The sequence below is a fragment of the Myotis nattereri genome, assembly GCF_964212035.1.
Source record: "Myotis nattereri genome assembly, chromosome: 13".
Taxonomy (NCBI): Eukaryota; Metazoa; Chordata; class Mammalia; order Chiroptera; family Vespertilionidae; genus Myotis; species Myotis nattereri.
Window position 1 is genome coordinate 29,632,733 of NC_138088.1, and position 5,922 is coordinate 29,638,654.

A 5,922-nucleotide genomic window follows, 5' to 3' on the forward strand; every position below is an offset into this window, starting at 1 on the left:
TGCACATCTCCCAGTGGAGATATGCCCGCAACCCAGGCACATGCCCCCAACCGGAATCGAACCCGGGACCCCCCAGTCCGCAGGCCGACGCTCTATCCACCGAGCCAAACCGGTTTCGGCTTAACTCAGTTTTTGATAGCTCAACTAAAAATCATTTTATTGCATAAAGAAATATATACTCTAGCTTTCCTCTTGCATACAATAGAGGATAATCATTATTAATTTGAAGAAGAAGAAATAAAGATAAAAGGAACACATATATTAAATGATTTTGAATAATTATAAACTATGAGTGAAGTTAACTCTAACCCTATCAAAAATTATTGTGATGGAAGGAGACTGACTTGGGGTCATAAACACACAATACAATATACAGACAATGTATTATAGAATTGCACACCTGAAACCTATATAATTTTTTTTTTCATTTTAAGTTTTTAATGAAAGTTGTATATACTATTACTTTATTCCTGCATCTTCTCAATTGTTTCTTCCTTGGATTTGCCCTTTTCCTTACCAACTTGGCAAGATTTGGCTTTATGTTCAAGGACCTTTTTGTGGATTTTGTCCAGCTTTAGTCTAGTGATAACCACCTTGCTAGGGTGAATGCCCACATGAACAGTTGTACCATTAGCTTTCTCCCATATGTCAATGTAGATGACATATTTCTTCCTGTAACCCTGGACTATTTTGCCAATTTGCTGTCCTTTGTAATGTCCTCAAACAACCTGAACTTCATTATCCTTTCGGATGGGCATGGGTCGAACATTGTACTTCTGCCTCAGCTCTTTGGAAAGAGAAGGCATAATCTTCCTGCGAATGTGGGAAGGTGCATTGAAATGCCTTCTACGGTTCTTGCTCTGGTCAGAAGTCACAAAGGGATTGAACTTCATTTTGACACTTCTATGTATTTCTTAAGAAAGAAATTTTTATAGTTGCTGGCTAGACAATGTTTGCCTGGTTTGGGGTCAAGTACTACAGCACCAATCAGCCATGTCTAGTGCATGAGATCATGTGGTTATTATACCCTGTCTCTTTCTGTATAATATAACAAGACCATGTAGAAGTATTCTGAATATGACTGGCAAAGAAGTAGGTGCTTTTAAGAATATTAATGATTTGATAGTGCTTAATTGTACACATTATTTTATATATGTCAGTGTGTATCCTAATAAGACATTAATATTTTTGGGGTTTTGCCTATCTCTCTGATACCTTTAAGCCAGCTCAATCCATCTTCTGATCTCAGTTCCATTTATGTTCATTAAAAATTGCCTATAACCTTCCTTGCTTTGCTCCCAATTCTATTCATGTTGTGTTTCCTTTTTTATGAATGCTGGTCCTTACATTTGTCATATTAACATCCCTGCAGTTGACCAGAAGGCTGATCTCAGTCTCCTTGGCCAGATCCTCAGCACTCTCCTAGAATCTGCTTCTTTTCTAGGTGCCTCAGGTAGAGTAACTAGTCTTAGCTCAGTCCTGCAGCCCAAATTCTAGAACTAGTTACTTGGCAAGAGTCTTGCCTGTTCAGAGTTGTTTGGACATTTAGCTGTCATGTGTGATGTCCTAGTTGTTTACCAAGAAGAGTTAATCAAAGCTTTTCACCAGCAGAAGCAGACGTTTCTCATGACTTTATTGATGATGTCTAAAAGGTAAGAAATATTGTTTGCATATTTATTTTTTGGCACATATGAATGAAAACCAAACCAGCATTTAGACAAGTAGAAAGCAAATGGGACTATTAAGGTAAAAAATCCAGGTCAGAAAAATCATCTGGTTGGAAGGTCATTTTAAGTAGAAAGACACATTTTCAGGCTAATGACATCATGTTCAGATTTTTGACATTTTGTCTCGGTTAACTTTGACACCTATATGAGACTCTTGTTTGAGATGCAGAGAAATCACTTTAAGGATGCTTGCAGGCTTCTTGATAAATTCACGGTTGGTCTTTCTATCCAAGGAGGGCTTCATAATAAATCTGAGCCTCTTAGCAGCAACATCAAAGCACAGATTCTCTTCCCCTCCTGCCCAAGATCTATGCCCTGACACAGAAAATTGTGTCACCTGTTAATCCTAGCACACTGAGCAGTTATTCAGTTTGTGTGGCAGCCTGAATGAATCATTTTATTAGCCTTCAAAGTTAGAGTTATGAGCAAAGAGCAAAATAGCTTAAGGAAATTTCAGTCTTCAGCCATCCTGCATAAAATATCTTGAACCGGTTTTAAAGAGAAAATTGTGGTTCTGATATTTCCAAGGGTTGTAACAAAGAAGAAAAAAGAAAACTGCAATAGGAACTGTATATGGCCAATAAAGTCTAAAATACTTACTATCTGGCTCTTTACACGTTTGCCAATCCCTATTAGAGATATATCTAATTTTTTACAGCCATGTAGTTAGTATTCCATTGTGTAAGTGTAACCAAAGTGATTGGGGAAAGTTAAATAATTACACAAAGTAAGTATAAACATTTTCAAAATTCCCATACCTCCAAAATTATCCTTCTTTTCTCTGACTTAGAGGTATTATATATTGTGGTTTGCTGCCCATATTCCCATTCCTGATTAAAGATCTTACTTCCCAGCAACAGGGAGAATCAGCTGCTAATGTCTCAGGGTTGGAGTCCCCTCTAGCAACTGCTCTCAGCAAAGGTAGCAGCCTCACTCAAGGTAAATCCCCTTCCCAGGAGTAGTCAGAACCTAATGGTTGGTAACTATGGGAACTAAGCTGATACCCTATCCTGATCATGGAAACTCTAAAGAGCACTCTGAGTTCGAGTTCACCTTGAGAATTTTATTGCTGCAGTACCACATTTCATTCTCTCTCTTGGCTCAGTTTGTTTCCCTCCATTTCCCACTAGCTTTGTTTCTGAGAGCCCTCTACCTAAAAAAATTCTACTTGGAAAGATCACCTGTTTCCTGGGAAACCCACCTAAGTGTCACTGTGAGTGTCAGCAGTATTCCAAGGAATTAGACTCTAAAATGGGATTTTGGAGTTAAGTTACATACCTCACAGCTGCCCATGAGGATTATAACAGTGATAGTGGATGTAATTCTTGGTTTGCTATAGTGGTACAACTAGTGAAATTTTTCCGGGGTTGAACTAGGGTAGAATAGCTGTGTAAAGAAATGCATTGGTTGATTCAATATCACAGATGTTTGAAAGGGCTGGGAAAATCAAGGCCATACGTGGACCCAAGAATGTAGATTTTCATCACCAACGCTAATCTGCCTACATCTGCTGGATGTCCAAATGACAGTGACAGAGATAAGCACTAAATTCCAGTAGGATGCCTCCCTTGGGCAGTCAATCAGTTACATGTAGGCAAGTTAATTACATCAGAAATGTTCTGCCCTGGAAAGATCAGCCATTTATCTTGACTGGAATTAACTCACATTCTGAGTATGAGTTTTCCTTTTGTCTTCAGACCTTTAGTGCTTATAGAGTTTTTATTTAACATGTGACTCTATATGAGATCAGAGCAAGGAACACATTTTTTATTTTTTAATTTAACTTACTGGTGTGACATTGGCTCACAAAACCATACAGATTTCAAGTATACAACTCAATAAAACATCATCTGCCCACTGCAGCATGTGCCCGTCACCCCAGGCAAAGTATCTTTCTGTCCCCATTTCCTACACTTTGCCCAAATCCACCCAGACCTCAGCCACCTTTCCCTCTGGCTAGCACCGCACTATTTTATGTGTCTATGTATTATGTATGAATGTATTTTGGCTAATCCTTTCACCTTCTTTCATTCAGTCCCCTCTCCCCCATCCTCTGTGACTGTTCCATGTATCCATGCCTCCGTTTCTGTCTTGTTCGTCAGTTTATTTTGTTCATTAGATTCCACACATAAGTGAGATCATGTGGTATTTTCTTTTTCTTATTTCACTTAGCACAATAATCTCCAGGTCCATCCATGTTGTCGCAAAAGGTAAGATTTCCTTCTTTTTTACAGCCACGTAGTTAGTATTCCATTGTGTCAATGTACCACTGCTTTTTTATCCACTCATCTACTGATGTGTACTTGGTCTGTTTCCAGGTCTTGGCGAGTGTAAATAATGCTGCAAGGTGCTGGGGTCCAACCCCAGCAGGTCCAGGGGTCCCCAAAGGTGTGGATGGAGTCAGCGAAGAGGGAAAGACTCAGAGGCAGCGTTCAGTTGATCAGCATGGTTGGGTTCTCTTGCCATGTTCTATTGCCAGGTTCTGTAGCCAGGTTCTGTCTCTAGGTTCTTCAGCCAGGTTCTCTCGCTAGGTTCTGTGTCTAGGTTCTGTTGCCAGTTTCTGTCCAGGATCTTTTGCCATGTTCTGTCTCTAGGTTCTGTCTCTAGGTTCTGTTGCCAGTTTCTGTCCAGGATCTTTTGCCATGTTCTCTCCAGCAAAGTTCTTCTGCCTCTAGGTTCTGTCTAGGTTCTGTGTGTTGTTGTCTTGTTACATCTGTATTTATACCAGTTGATTCCAATCCTATCAATCTCTATTCCAAAGGTTAGGGCGTTTCTTATCTCCATTCCAGGGAGTAAAGATTATGTAGTTTAAGCATGATTGTTTGTAGTTAAAGTGATTAATTACCCGCCTGGCACTTAGCTAAGGGGTTTTATTCCCTCCCTAACTTCAGGGGAAAATCCCTACCTGGGGAAACAACCTTTCTCAGAGAGGTGACATTGGTTAAAACATATAGTGCCAAGAAGGTGAGCAAACATATTAAGAACAGGGAAAAATATCTTGGGGAGAACCAAGATGGTGGCATAGGTTAACGCCGAAGTTTGCTGCCTTGAACAACTACTTCAAAAGTGAAACTAAAAAACGGAACGGACATCACCAGAACCACAGGAACGCTGGCTGAGTGGAAGTCCTACAACTAGGAGGAAAGAGAAACGCATACGGACACTCAGAGGAGGCGCAGTGCTGAAGTCAAATTCTGAGGTGCGGAGTGCACGGAGCGGGCTGGCGGCGGAGGGCGCAGTTGGCGTTTTCAATTGGGAGGGAGTCACAGACTCTGAGCTCCAGATACAGGCGAGTCTTTAGGGACCCAGACTCAAACGGGAGAAGCAGGACTGTCTGGCTTCGGTCAGAGCGAGTGCAGCCTTCTCTCCGAAGTTTGCAGCGGTCGCTGGGACTCAGAGAGGCAGAGCCCCTGGGGACAGGACTGAGAGCCGCCATAACTGCTCTCTCAGGCCCACCCTGTTGATCCTGTGGGACCCGCCCCGCCCAAGCCCTGCACAGAGGCATTTGCCGGATAGCCTCAGGCAAAGGCTAGATTAGCACCTCCCTAGAGGACAGAAGTTCTCTCACTGCAGACACAGCTGATTCTCACAGCCACTTGGCCTGGAGGTCAAACCCTCCCTGGTATTAGCTACAACAATCAAGGCTTAACTACAAGACTGCGCACAAAGACCACTAGGGGGTGCACCAAGAAAGCATAACAAAATGCGGAGACAAAGAAAGAGGACAAAATTGTCAATGGAAGATATAGAGTTCAGAACCACACTTTTAAGGTCTCTCAAGAACTGTTTAGAAGCCGCCGATAAACTTAATGAGATCTACAAGAAAACTAATGAGACCCTCGATGTTATGATGGGGAACCAACTAGAAATTAAGCATACACGGACTGAAATAACGAATATTATACAGACTCCCGACAGCAGACCAGAGGAGCGCAAGAATCAAGTCAATGATTTGAAATGCGAGGAAGCAAAAAACACCCAACCGGAAAAGCAAAATGAAAAAAGAATCCAAAAATGCGAGGATAGTGTAAGGAGCCTCTGGGACAGCTTCAAGCGTACCAACATCAGAATTATAGGGGTGCCAGAAGATGAGAGAGACCAAGATATTGAAAACCTATTTGAAGAAATAATGACAGAAAACTTCCCCCACCTGGTGAAAGAAATGGACTTACAGGTCCAAGAAGCGCGGAGAACC

The 5,922-nt window shown here is 41.6% G+C and overlaps 1 pseudogene across 1 annotated transcript; it reads right to left on the minus strand.

Moving 5' to 3' along the window:
- Positions 1-464: 464 nt before the first annotated feature.
- Positions 465-893, minus strand: LOC308529293 (large ribosomal subunit protein uL24-like; annotated as a pseudogene). The gene has a single exon. The product of its transcript is annotated as a large ribosomal subunit protein uL24-like (transcript).
- Between the last annotated feature and the right edge of the window lie 5,029 nt (positions 894-5,922).